Raw genomic sequence first — 15,362 nt, 5'->3', positions numbered from 1 at the left:
GTACCTGAAAAAACCCAGTGCCGTCGAGTCAATTCTGACTCATAGCGACCACACATTGTCCTAAATACAAGGCTGGTTTTCTTAGTGTTTCCTAGAAGTATGATAAGATAACTTTTTGCTGATTGTGGCCTAACTTCCAAACTCAATCTGGAAAAATTTAAAACTGTGGCTTTGGGCTTAATGGATAAAGGATATATATATATATATAAAATGTAAAGAAATTGTATATATATGTATAATTTTCTTCCACATTCCATATTACCATACCCTGCTTCTTTTCATAGACTGTAAACAGAAATTTGGGGCCAATACATGTCAACTGTGTGAATTCTGGTATTGTTTTTCTAGTCAGCAGTTTCTGTGTACTCCAACTCACTTTTCATTAACTATATTTCTAGCTGGTTGATGGTTATTAATTAATATGCCTTTCAGTGATTGTTTATCTTCTCCTTTGCAATATTTTTGGCCTACCTTCTGACATTTTTTGAAAGATTTTGGGTTAATAAATAGTAGCTAGTCATGGAGTTTAACACTGAAAATCTCTCTTAAATCTTTTGTAATTAGACTTTCATCCTGACTACTCCCCTGAAGTTGCTTTTAGCACTCACCGATTTCCCACAATACACTAAATCCAACGGTCAATTTACCATCCTCTGTCTGAAACCCTGTGGGACAGTACTACTCTGTCCTACAGGGTCGCTATCAGTCGGAATCCACTCGACAGCAATGGGTTTGTTTGTTTGTTTTTGTCTTACTTGTCCAGGTATCAGACTTTGCTACAGTTGATTGCTTCCCCCTCTTCTGCATGCTTTCTTCACTTTCAGGATACCACACCTGTTTTTGTTTTTCCTATCTCACTGGCTCTTACTGCCTGTCTACTCTGTTGTTTTCCAATCTTTTTGATCTCTTTATGTTTTGATGACCCAGGGATGTCCTTAGATTTTTTCTCCTACTTACTATCTAGGTAATTTCATCTACTCCCATTCTGTATCATGACTAAATATCACCCCTGGCCAAAAATTATGTTCCTTTCCCTCAACTTCTTTCATTCACTTATATGTTTTTTCGGACTTGTCTATTTAAATTGTACAAAACAGTATTCCAGGTCATCCTTCTAAATGCTTTCCCATTGTAGTCTTCCTCATCTCAGATATTGTCAGTTTCATCCTTCCAGTTGCCAAGTTTCCTCTCATCTCATACCTTACATCAAATCCATCAGCATTTCTACTTCAGAATATGTTCTGACCACATATATTCTGACCACATCTTACCACATTCACAGCTATCATTCTGTTCCAATCCAAGATCATTGCTATAATTATTGAAACAGTTCCTAACTACACCTACACCTCACTTAGCAACTACTCATTATCTGACATTTTGCAGTTAAGACAACAGTAGACAATCCACTGTCCTGCTGTTTTGTGCATTAATGACACACATCTGACAGTAATGAATGCCAAAGTGTGAGGCAAGAATAACACTGGATGTGATGGTTAAGGTTATGTGTCAACTTGGCTGGGCCATGATTCTCACTGGTTTGGCAGTTACGTAATGATGTAATTTGGCAGTTATGTAATGATGTGGTCATCCTCCATTTTCACATAACACCAATTTTCACTTAAGGACTCTGTCTTTGGAGCCTGACCATGTCGATAAGTGAGGAGCAGGTGCAGTTTCTTTGTGCCTGCCTTTGCCAACCCTCTGTTTTCTTCACATACTATTCAGGGCAACCCTCTAAAAATATGAGTCATGTACCCTCCTTTTCAAAACCCCTACATCTGGGAATTTGTATTTATCGCACCCTTAAAAAATAATAATAATAATCTTTTATTTTTTTTAGTCCTTAAATATGCTTCCCCAGATATCCATGTATTTCTTCAGATATTCATGACTTATTTTCTCATCTTCTTCTGGGTTTTATTTGTATCTATAGTAATGTCTTTCTTTACCACTCTATTTGAAACTGTAATAACCCCTTGTCTTAGTTATCGAGGCTGCTATAAAAGAAATACCACAAGTGGGTGGCTTTAACAAACAGAAATTTATTTCCTCAGAGTTTAAGAAGCTAGAAGTCCAAATTCAGGGTGCAAGCTCTAGGGGAAGGCTTTCTCTCTCTGTCAGCTCTGGAGGAAAGTCCTGGTTTCTTCTGATCTGCTCCTGGGTGATCTTCATGTGCTTGGCATCTCTCTTTCCCTATTTCTGCTTCATTTGCTTGCTTGTTTAATCTCTCTTATATCTCAAAACAGATTAAATTAAGACACACTCTACATTAATCATGTCTTTTTAACATAACAAAGAATAACCCATTCCCAAATGGAATTATAACCACAGATATAGGACTTAGGATATACAACACATATTTTTTGGAGACTCAATTTAATCCATAACACCCCTTATCTAGTACACACAAATTTCTGATTCCTCTTCTATGCCTTATTTTTATTCATATTTGCCACCCTCTAGCATGCCTTGTATATTACTTATCTATTTAGTTTTTGACTGTTAGTCTCACTCCCCACTAAAATCTAAGTTCCCAAAAGGCAGGAACCCTTGGATGGTTTCTTCACTGCTATATTCAGTATCTAGGGAAGCACTTGGCATATAGAGGGGCTCAAGAAATATTTTTAGATTACTTAATTAGTAAAAAAATTAAAAAATGAAAAAATCACTTACTTCCAGATCACAACAAGTTTTGAGATGAATATAGTATTTTCCACACTGATATGGTGACAGCTGGAAATTTTGAAAAGCCATTAAATGTATGTGGTAAATAAACCAGGCTACGTTTACTTTGGGAACCCTGGTGGTGTAGTGGTTAAGTGGTATGGCTGCTAACGAGAAGGTCAGCAGTTCAAATCCACTAGATGCTCCTTGGAAACTCTATGCGGCAGTTCTACTCTGTCCTATAGGGTCACTATGAGTTGGAATCGACTCAACGGAAGTGAGTTTTTTTGTTTTGTTTTGTTTCACTTTATATCTGCTTCAATTCACAAAGAATTTGTAACAGCTATTTTTATTTTGATGTTGACAAGTATTTGAACAAGTCTTAAACTGTGGATGGGACAATCAGTCTATCCTCCACACTCTCATCATGATCACTCAGGAAACACCCATCAGAAGGGCATCTATTTCAAGTTCTCCCTATACAAAAACTATCTCTACATTGGTACCCATTTCAATGTCATAAGTGTTACAGATTTTTTTTTCAGATAATAAATTGAAATCTTTAATTATTTATCAATAATTATTTTTTCTTGTCCTGCACTCATTGAGGAAGGACAACTAATCATCATTCTAATCTTAAGATAGTCAGTGACTGCTAACAAATGTTTTATTGCTGTTGTTCTACTTAGATCTTGTGTGCATGTATGTGTACACACGCACAAACACATTTATATTTGATATTTAAAACTTCAAAAATTAGCATCTGCCCTTTAAAAATCTTCCTCCATCAAGCATCAAATACTGCTCTTGCATTTAGAAAAGCCATTAACACTGAAATAAAATGCTAAATGATACCTAGAATATTAGACCCCATTCTTAATGAATATAAGAATTCATTTTCATAATTATGACACAAATCGCCATTGTCCGAAAAATGACCCTATATTTTGTCATAAAGAACATAATATTTAATAGGCTTTTCCCAATATTACCTCATTGACTGAAATCATATAACCTCAAAATTGTAAGGCAATTTAAAGCTATCTTATTCAATGTTTGTAAGTTTGAATTGGATGGCTTAAGCGATTCTATCAGCATGTGCACAGCTGACACAAAGGAAAATAACAACTGGACAAGTATGTCACACAAATAGCTCATCTTTGGAGAGCAGCCCTCATGCCCTGGCTACTTCTTTTAAGCTATGTTCCTGTCTGAGAGTGGAGAGGGAGCATTCAAGCAAAAGTTCACATCGTCTTTTATTACTGTCAGAAGGATACTTCTGTCCCTTAATAATTTAACCCAACCTGAAGCTTATAGAATATTTGTATTGTACTTGGTTTTCTCTTTCCTGCTTAGCAATAACAAATCTCAAAGCAGCAGCAGAAGGAGAACATGGTATTGACTACACAGAGGAACACAGCAGATCACGACACCAAATTTCTACTCTTGCTTCAGGGGCTTATAGAAAACTCTTGCCTGTGAAAGTTGCCTAATAGGCCTAAGGGCATAAAGGAAACCATCTCAGTTTAAAGACACCAAGGATGATTCCACATATAATATTCACATGATCAAGTTTGCATTTCATAGCTCATTCGATGATGGCAGTGATGATTCTAAGCACACTCCAGAGTCAAACCATTATTTTCCCCAACACTACAGGAAAGAAGATGAGCAAAATCAAGCACAGCAAGATTAGGAACTTGTGTAAAGTCAAATGATTCAGCAACGGCTTACAAAATGGTGAGGCTGCTGTCACCCACTGCACTATTAAAAAGTAAGGTGGGCAAACATCAGCAAGAATCCAGTTCCACCTCGAAATGGATCCAGGACTCAACTTCCCACACCTCCAAGATTGTCATCACCAGCCACTTTTGTGGTACTTCTTTCTTACCTTAACCTCCCAGAGTTAGGCCAAAACATCTCTGGCGACCAAAGGCCAGGTCATCAAGGACAAGACATAGGCTCAGTAATCTGCACAACTTCCTGCACTTCAGACAGCCAGCGATCGCTTGTGCACTCTCTGTCTTGATCTTGTCCATCCCCTGGGACTAGGTCACAAGATAGGAGGATTCTATCCTTCTTCACTGATGGCCCTGTGCACTCTTTCTCTGTCACCTAGATACCCAAAGCTGGTTCCTTTCCAGTTAGGATTCTGTCCTTCAGACTGCCTGCACAGCCAAGTCAGAGCCTCACAGAACTCACAGCCCCGTGAGTTCTTTAATCTCTATAACGGCTTACAAAATTCACAGAGCCTATTACCTATATGTGGAAACCCTGGTGGCGTAGTGATTAAGTGCTACTGCTGCCAACCAAGAGGTTGGTAGTTTGAATCCGCCAGGCACTCCTTGGAAACTATTGGGCAGTTCTACCCTGTCCTATAGGGTCTCTATGAGATGGAATTGACTCCATGGCGGTGGGTTTTATTACCTATACTTACAGTAACCCATGTGTTGTAACTAGAAAGGATACAAATGAAGAGACACATCAGGCAAGTTCTGGGAGAATTCCCAGCACAGGGCCTCTATTGTCCCCAGGGACATGCCACCCTCTTCCATTCATGTATGTTCTCATCAATCCAGGAGGCCCTAAAGAGGAAGCTCCAAGATCCAAGGTCCCTTAGTCATTGGGACCTCAATGGATATGCATGACTGGGGCCTTAATGCATTGTTATAATCAATCCAATCAATGAATATGCATGAGGGCATCATGGCCCCTTCCCTTCCTGAAGTTAGTTTGCCAGGTGTGTAGCTCCTGCTTGCCTGGTTACTTTAGAAAGACAAATAGCACTGTAATTGGTTGGACTATTTTCAGAAACTAGATACAAATCTAGTTTTTTGTCCCACAGTAACATTTCTGTTGTGAATAGACAGATCCCCTCTTCTTTGAACTTTTGTAACACAGCAATATTCTGGTTCATTTGGTTCACTGGCTACTTGTTTTTCTCTTTTAATTGTTCAATCATGTGGTTTTTAAACAAATTGGTGGAGTAGTTTTATGATGCAGAGACTGTGGCTGGAGTCTCTTCTTCTGTCTCTAAGCACATAGATATTACCTCAAAGATAATTATCCTTTAAAAAATAACCACTTCATGTAGAACTGTTTTCAGTTTACAAAAAAAAAATTATGAAGACCATACAAAGAATTTCTATATCCTTCAAGAGTTGTCCCAATTATTAACACCTTATGTTAGGATGGTACATCTGTTCCGATTAAAGAGCCAATATTAATACATTACTACTAATGATCGTACTTACTCCAATTTTCTTAGTTTTGCCAAATGTCCTTTTTCTATTCCAGGAGCCCTTTCAGGAGACCACATTACATTTAGTCATCCTGTTGCTTACGCTCCTTTTGGCTCAGGCTTTCCTTGTTTTTGATAACTTTGAAATTTTGGGGAGTTCTGGTCAAGTATTTTGCATGCCCTTCAAATGAAAATTATTGGATATTTTTCTCATGATTAGATGGGGGTTAAGGGTATTGGGGAGGAGGGTCACAGAGGTATACTGATGTATCAAGGGCACGCACTATCAACATGACTTATCACTGTTAATATTGACCTTGATTACCTGATTGAGTCAGGCTTTGTCAGGTTTCTGCCCTGTGATGTCCCTTTTTTCTTTCTCTCTTCTCACACTGTACTCATTGAAGAGAAGTCACTTTGTGCAGTCCACTGACGGCAGAGTATCTGCATAAATTATTTGAATCCCTCTGGTAGATTTGTTTCTTCTCCTTCATTTGTTTATTGATTTAATCATTTGTTTACATCAGTATGTACTCATGGATATTTATTTTATATTTTAGGTTATAATTAAATGCAAATTTATTAATTTTTTATTGTGCTTGAGGTAAAAGTTTACAGAGCAAATTGGTTGCTCATTAAATAATTAATACACATATTATTTTGTGACATTGGTTGCCAACCCTGTGGTATGTCAACACTCTCCTCTTTTCAACTTTGGTTCCCCATTTCTATTCGTCCAGCTTTCCTGTCCCCTCCTGCCTTCTCATCCTTGCCTCTGGGCTGGTGTGCTCATTTAGTCTCACTTACAGGTTGAACTATGTGCGTTATTGTTTGTTTTATAGGACTGTCTAACGTTTGGCTGAAGAGTGAACTTCATGAGTGACTTCAATACTGAGTTGAAACGGTGTCTGGGGGCCATACTTTTGGAGTTTCTGTAGTCTCTGTCATTTCAGTAAATCTGGTCTTTTTTTTTTTTTTTTTTGTAAGTTTGAATTTTGTTCTACATTTTTCTCCAGCTCTGTCTAGAACCCAAATTTATTTATTTTCTTGCTCGAATAGTTTCAGCTTTGGCCACTGGTAGCTCTTTAGTTGGCTCCTGAGTCCCTTTGATAGGTTTTTGTTTGCTTTTGTATTAGCACTTCCCTACTTTCTGGCACTGCAGGATGATTTAGACTTACCTCAGATATTTCTTGCCCGGTCGGAGAATCAGTCATTTCTCCAAAGAAACCCGGTTCCTTTTAGAGAACAGAATAGAAAACCAAGATAATTTTCAAGATCTGGGCATTAAGCATGCTTACCGCTGCTAGGGTGTCATTGCTTATCAACTCTTTCTGCTGACAGAGCAAAATACATATGTGTGTATAATAACCTGTGTACATGAACATATTGATAAATATTTCTATATGTGACCAGTTGTTAGCTGCCATCAAGTTGATCCCTTACTCATGGCGACCCCATGCATAATGGGACAAAATGTTGTCTGGTGCTGTGCCATCTCCATGATTGGTTGGGGATCAGACCAGTATGATACATAGAGTTTTCATTGGCTGATTTTCAGAAGTAGATCACTAAGCATTTTTTCCTCGTCTTCCTTTGTCTAGAACTCCATTGAAATGTGTTCAGCATCATAATAACATGCAAGCCTCCACTGACAGATGAGTGGTAGCTGTGCCCGAGGTACACTAGCCAGGAATTGAACCTGGGTCTCCCACATGGAAAGTGAGAATTCTAACACTAAACTACCACTGCCTTATGCATGACCATGTGTAGTAGGCTGAATAATGACCCCCAAAGATATCAGGTCCTTATTTTCTGGTGCCTGTAAATGCTACTTCATTTGGAAAAAAGGGTCTTTTTCCAAGTGAGATAATATTTGATGTGATTAAATTAAGGATCTTAATGAAGAGATTATCCTGGATTATCCAGATGAGCCCTGAATGCCATAGTATATAACCTTATAAGAGGGTGGCAGAAGGAGATCCAACACACAAAGGAGAAGGCAATGTGAAGATGAAGCAGAAAAAGATTTGAAGATTCTGGCTCTGAAGATTGGAGTGATGCAGCCACAAGCCAAAGAATACTGGCAAGCACAGAACAGTTTCTCCCGTAGAGAATCCAGAAGGTGTGCAGCCCTGCCAAGACCTTGACTTCAGCCCAGAGATACTGATATCAGATTTATGGCCTCCTTAACTTTGAGAAAATAAATTCCTGTTGGTTTAATTCACCAGGTTTGTAGTAATTTGTTGCAGAATTGTCTTAGTTACCTAGTGCAGCTGTAACAAAAATACCACAAATGGGTGGCTTTAAAGGACAGAAATTTATTTTCTCACAATTCAAGAATCTATAAGTTCAAGTCCAGGGCATAGCTCTAGGAGGAGGTCCTTCCTTGTTGGTAGTCCCAAGAGTTTCTTGGCATTTAACCCCTGTGTGTGTCTTTGTTTCTATTCTGCTGTTTTTATTACTCAGAAGTGATTAGGTTTAGGACCTGATTATCATAACAAAGAAAACTCTATTTCCAAACAGGATCACATCCACAGGTATAGGGGCCAGGATTTCAATACATATTTTGAGGGGACACGATTTAATCATAACAAGCTGCGTCAGAAAACTAATATACCATCTGTATCTATACTAAGCCAAACATGAGTTTATACTGATGTCTGCAATGTCAATACATCACCAAATGAATCATTCTGGCTTCTTCCCCTTGCTTATCTGTAAACACCCACTCCAACAGTGATAAAACTGGCTTCCATCACCCACCATCCATTTACTTCATTATTCAATTTCAGTATACATATATAGCAGTATCAAAATTGTTATCCTGTTCACCTGCAGGAAACAACTTTTTCAACTACAGTAGAGTGCTTCTGTGCAGTTCCTCTTCCTTTAGTCTAGCAAACTCCACTCACTTCCAAAGTTACTTAAGTAACTTTCCCTCACCCCCATTATTGAGATTGTTGCATACATTTGTGATACAGTTTATTTTCTCACATCCTGCATTCCATCCTGGAACACTGTTCAACCTCTTAAATGCTTCATTAAAAATTTTACATATGTTAAAATTCACTTTTTGTACTGTAAAGTTCTATGTGATTTGACAAATGCATAGTGTTATATAACCACAATAACACTGTATACAGAATAATTTCACCATCTAAAAATGTCCCCTGTGCTTCACCTCTTTGGAGCCCTGGTGGCACAGTAGTTAAGCATTCAGCTACTAACCAAAAAGCCACTCAGTAGTTAAACGTTCGGCTACTAACCGAAAGGTCAACAGTTCATATCCACTGGCCACTCCTTGGAAACCCTGCGGGGAAGATCTGCTCTGTCCTATAGGGTCACTATGAATTGAAATTGACTTAACAGCAACAGGTTTTTTCACATATTTAACATTCCTCCCCACCCTTGAATACCTGGCAACCACTATCTCTATAGTTTTGTCTTTTCCAGAACATCATATAGTTGGAATCATATAGACTGGCTTCTTTCACCTAACAAAACACTTTTGTTTTGTTGCTTTAAGTTGCTTGATGCCTTATTTCTTTTTATCATTGAATAATATTCTATTGAATAGATGTACCACAGTTTGTTTATAAATTTTACTATTAAAGGACATATTGGTTGCTTCCAGTTTTACAGCTAGAATAAAGTTGCTATGAACATTGATTTCTCCTCTGATTTTTATTAGTTATTTTCTTTTGTTTGTTTTAAGCTTAAATTGTTCTTCTTCCTCTAGCTTCCTGAAGTGGAAGTTATTGACATTTGAAATTTTTACCTTTTCTAGTACATGCATTTATTGCTATAAAATTTTCTGTAAGCACTACTTTAACCACAAAATCAATAAGTTGTATTTTGGTTTTCAAGGTCCCTGGGTAGCACAAATGGTTTACACTCAGAAGGTAACTGAATGCTTGGTGGTTTGAACCCACCCATCAGGACCAGCCTGGTGATCTGCTTCTGTGAAGATTACAGCTAAGAAAACTATATGGAGCAGTTCTACTCTGTAACACATGGAGTCACCATGAGTCAGAATCAACCAGATGCCACTAGACAACTACATTTTGATTTTTATTTAGTTAAAATATTTTTTACTTGCTCTTGAAACTTTGGTTTCTACCTTTTTTGTATTTAGATTTGTTTAATTTCCAAATCTACCACTTGTCTGTCAGTTAGTCTTATGATGGTGACTTATATGTTGCTATGATGCTGGAAACTATGCCACCGGTATTTCAAATACCAGCAGGATCACCCCTGGTGGAGGTTTCAAGAGAGCTTCTATATTAAGACAGACTAGAAAGAAAGGTCTGGAAGTCTACTTCTGAAACTTAGCCAATGAAAACCCTGTGTTCTCCACAATATGGTCAACCCTATCTTTTCCATTTTTCTTTCCGTTAGTTCCCAAATCCCCCTTTCATCCAAGGTGAACTACTGCAGATTCAGCCACGTATTTCCCAGCCTCCATGCTCATTGTATTCTGTTTTTGGAGGTCTCCTTTGGCTTTTAAATCTTTCTTCTTCCTCAACATTCATATCACATTTTCCATAGACTATTCCCTTACTTTCTGTATTTTTTTTCTTCATCCCCAGATTGATGAGAATCCCTGTTTCTTTGAATGGCTATGAAAATAGTGATAGTTCTAAAGTTATCATTTGCTTTCTTGCTTTCATTATATGTTTCACTGATTATCTTTTCCTTTCTTAGCCATTATTTGCAAGCCTTTGAGATCAGAGACTGGGTAATATTTACTTTTTTTTTCTAAGTTTAAGCATATTTTCTAACAATTGTTATTTAATGTGAATATTTGAGATTAATAAACCTACATTTCACCTGTCTTTTCTGTCTCAGCTAAACAGTATGTGTATTAGAAGCAGTAAATGAAATGAAGAAGAGAAAGACTATATAATATTTGTTCAACTAGAGTTTGGCAGCTTCACAAAAGTTAAATAACAAGTCATGATCATGGGGGATAGCTAATAAAGGAAGGTGATGACTGTGTGTCAAAACCTCCAGAGTATCAGCAGCTAGCAAATCCATATGCCTGGGTATGTCCGATGGCAGCCCTTTATTACCATAGCTTCAAGTGATAATTACATATAATGAGGCTGTTGAAAGTTTGTTGTTTGCTTCAAGACTAACGCTGCCAGCTCTGGCTCAAATTCATTTATATATTTTCTCTTGGGTGTTTCATAATGAGAAAGTATGTTGATGCCAACAAACCTCGCATGTGATTGATGCTGGAATGCAGAGCTCTGATGGCCTTAGGAACCATTATTGCCCAGACCCATACTTTAATAACTTGGGAAGTCACTGGTGCTTGAAATGTAACTTCAGAGTGAAAAGATAAACAGATGAAAGGTAGACTACACTAAGGGGCTAACTGTGGCCTCAAGGAAAGCATAGTGACTTTCAGCCTCCTGCCAAACTCTAGTGAATGTGCCCACCTTATTTTTGAACTTTTCAACTGAGATATCAGAGCTAATTTCTGTTTGAAAGTTGTTGCTGCTAAAAAAAAAATGTGAAAGCCAGCATTTTGCTTTTTTTTTTTTTTGCCTCGTGTTTGCTTTCAAAGCATTGCTGAGGTCCCTGGGTTGCAATTTCTCCATTAAGAATGAACACTTTGGTAACTGAACATTTCGTGTTTTGTTTTTTGAACTTTTTGTACTCAGTAATCTTTGAACACTGGCCTGAAAGGAGAATCTTCTTTACCTCTTAGATAAGTAAACATGTTTGACAATTACTCTTTTTTTTCTGCTATCATTAAATTTAAGGGATGCCTTGTATCCCTTTTTCCTTCCTTGTTTCCATTCTTTCCTGCTGCAATCATTCATGCAATTGTTAATTAATTTAAAAGACATTTTTGTGTCAGGCACATACAAAAATGAATTAGAGCCTTAGCCCACAAGAAGTTTATAATCCACAAGAAGAAAAGAGCCACATAAAGAAACAAATAAAATGTGCTGTGAGTACTCTGATCTAAGAGAAGGCCCAAAGGAAGTACTGATCATTTTTACCGAGATTCAGTCCAGAAAGTCTTCATGGAAAGGATGATATATGAGTAGAGGCTTAGACATTGAATAGGTGCTTATTAAGCAAACCCACAGGTAAAAGGAATTCTTAATTGAGGAAGCAATGTGATCAATAGTTTGGCAATGTCAACACGGTACATTAAAAAAAACAAAACTCATTGTCGTTGAGTCAATTCTGACTCATAGCAACCCTATAGGACAGAGTAGAACTGCCCCATAGAGTTTCCAAGGAGCGCCTGGTGGATTCAAACTGCTGATCTTTTGGTTAGTAGCTGTAGCACTTAACCACTATGCCACCAGGGTTTCCAGGGTACATTCCACAAATCATTAGGTATGGCAGGAGCCAAGAGTACAGGAAGACTATGGCAGGAGATAAACCTAGAATTTCTTAGTGTCTAATAAACTTCTTAGCATTGCTCTTAAGAACATTTTTTTTCCTTTTCTCCTTAGTTTCAGGGCTTTCCAGTCATTTCTTTAATATTCCCAAGAGAATGCTATGAAATGTTTTCCCTAACCTTCAATTAACTCCCCAGCTTACCCACAACATCTTTGCCTTCACTTTGTACCCCTTACTTGATCTAATTTTATTATCTAAGAATTGCCTACCTTAGCAAATTTTCTAGTGCCAAAGATCTTTAGATGATCCATGAAGTTTCAGGAAAAACATTTAAATCAATATTCTGGAATTATATTTCCTTGAGAACTAGTGACATCAAAACCAAAAAACCAAACCTGTTGCCATCGAGTCGATTCCGACTCATAGCAACCTTATAGGACAGAGGAGGATTGCCCCATAGGGTTTCTAAGAAGTGACTGGTAAATTCAAACTGCTGACCTCCTGGTTAACAGCCTGAGCTCTTAACTACTGTGCCATCAGTGCTGTTGTCTATAGTTATCATCTCGAGTATAAATAAAATGAAGTTCACATTTACCTATTTATCTATTACTACATTCCTAGAAAATAACTGAATGTTCACCAAATATGGGTGGACATAAAATGTAGAATATGAGGCATCATTGCATCATGCTTAAGATCCCAAAGGGGAAGAATCACAAAAAGGTAGATGTCTTAGTCATCTAGTGCTGCTATAACAGAAATACTGCAAGTGGCTGGCTTTAACAAAGAGAAATTTATTTTATCACAGCCTAGTAGGCTACAAGTCCAAATTCAGGGTATCACCTCCAGGGGAAGGCTTTTTCTCTCTATCTTCTCTGGAGAAAGGTCCTTCTCATCAATCTTTCCATGGACTAGGGGCTTCTCCACATAGGAACCCTGGATCCAAACAATGCTCCCAGTGCTTCTAGGTGGTATGAGGTCCCCCACTCTCTGCTTCCTTCCCTTTCTTTTTATCTCTTGTAAGATAAAAGCTGGTGCAGGCCACCATCTCTTACTCCATTTACATTGGTTCAGGGATGTGACCTTAGTAAGGTTGTTATAATCCCACCCTAATCCTTTTTAACACAAAATTACAATCACAAAATTGAGGACAACCACACAATACCAGGAATCATGGGCTAATACAATTCAGTCCATAACAGTAGGCTTTCCTCTTCTCACCGAAATAACGTTCAGTCAGAGGTACCTATGATTGCTAAGAGAGACATGCCATGGTGTAAAAGCTCAGTGTGTGAAGGAAATAAACAGGGCTTCAAATCACAAGCCACGAGGGGACCTGCTTTGCATTCCAAACAATGATTTTTTAATCAAATAATTTTTCACATGGGAAATCCTAATTACTTGCTTCTGGGTGCATTGAGTAGAAAATTGGAAAAGAATTGAAGAGTTGACTATTCTTAGAGAAGTCACATTTTCCCAGTGTTGTCTCTTACTTGCTGTGTAACCAACTCAATCTAATACCCAATATCTCCTCTGTCATTCTATTGAGCTGTAAACTTTAAGCAGTGTTTGTGGCCATCTGAAGAATTTCTAAAGAATGTTGACATAATCTAACACAATTTTTAATACAGTCACCAAAAATTATAGCTTTTTATATCAGATACCACAAAAACAAGTCCTTAGAGTGTTATAGCTTCTAGTCTCTAATATATTTTTCCAGATATAATATTTCTCTTTCTCAGAAAATTCAACTTAAAGTTCTTTTCCATGGAAAACAATTCAGTCAAGACCCCAAGTTTTTTTTTTTTTTAATGTAGCATCCCAAAAACTAGTGGTGCTACTGAAGATACAATAATTTTATAAAATAAATTTTTTGAAAGTAAAAGCTGCCAGAATACCCAATTTGAGTAGAATACAGTACATCATTATGGAAATAACTAATTTAAATAAAAAGCCAATATTGTACCTTAGTTCCAAGAATAAAGTTTACATTGGAGCTTGCTCAGAATTCAAAATACTGTGTTTAAGTTCTTTTAAAGGATGTCTAAAGCGATGACAAATCAAAAAAAGTTATTTCTCAAGATTAATTTTATAAGTCTCAGTAAATAATGGAGTGAACTTACCTTTTTATACTGTTTGTGTTGGGGCATTCCCAAGACCCTCCTCAGGTTTGATGATTCTCTAGGAATGCTCACTGGATTCAGCATATAGTTATACTTATGGATGGTTTGTTACAATGAAAGGATATAAAGCAAAATCAGCAAAGAGAAAGGCATAAGGGTGAAGTCCAGAGGAAACCAGGCACAAGCTTCCAAGAGTCATTTCCCAGTGGAGCCACAAAGGATGTACTTAATTCCTTCAGCAATGAATTGTGGGGATTTTCTTTGTTATATAGTGCTGCTATGTCAAAAATACCACAGGTGGGTGGCTTTAACAGACAGATATTCATTTTTACACTGTTTAGGAGGCTAGAAGTCTGAATTTAGGGTGCCAGCTCTAGAAGAAGGCTTTCTTTTTCTGTCAGCTCTGGAAGAATGTCCTTGTCCCTTCTGAGCTTCTGCTCCTGAGTGATCTTCATGTGGTTTGTCATCTCTATTCCCACATCATTGCTCTGATTGCTTGTTTAATCTCTTTTATATATCAAAAGAGATTGACTCAAGATACACCCTACACTAATCCTGCCTCATCAACACAACAAAGACAACCCATTCCTGAACGGGGTTATAATCACAGGCATAGAAGTTAGGATTTACAACACATATTTTTTAGGCACATAATTCAATCCATAACATTCCACTCTTTGGCCCCCCAAAATTTATATCCTTGCCACATGCAAAACACATTCACTCCATCACATCATCCCAAAATCTTAAATGAACCCCAAGTTCAAAATCGCATCTTCTGAATCATCTAAATCAAATATGAGTGAGAATTTAAGCGTATTCCATCCTGAGGCAAAATTCCTTTTCATCTGTGATCCTGTGAAATCTAGAATAAAAGTTATCTGCTTCCAAAGAACAATGATAGAACAGGCACAGGGTAGACATTTCCATTACAAATGGGAGAAATTGGAGAGAAAGAAGGGGTA

The sequence above is a fragment of the Loxodonta africana genome, chromosome 13 (genome assembly GCF_030014295.1).
Source record: "Loxodonta africana isolate mLoxAfr1 chromosome 13, mLoxAfr1.hap2, whole genome shotgun sequence".
NCBI classification, from domain to species: domain Eukaryota; kingdom Metazoa; phylum Chordata; class Mammalia; order Proboscidea; family Elephantidae; genus Loxodonta; species Loxodonta africana.
Note: the sequence above shows the minus strand (reverse complement) of the source record.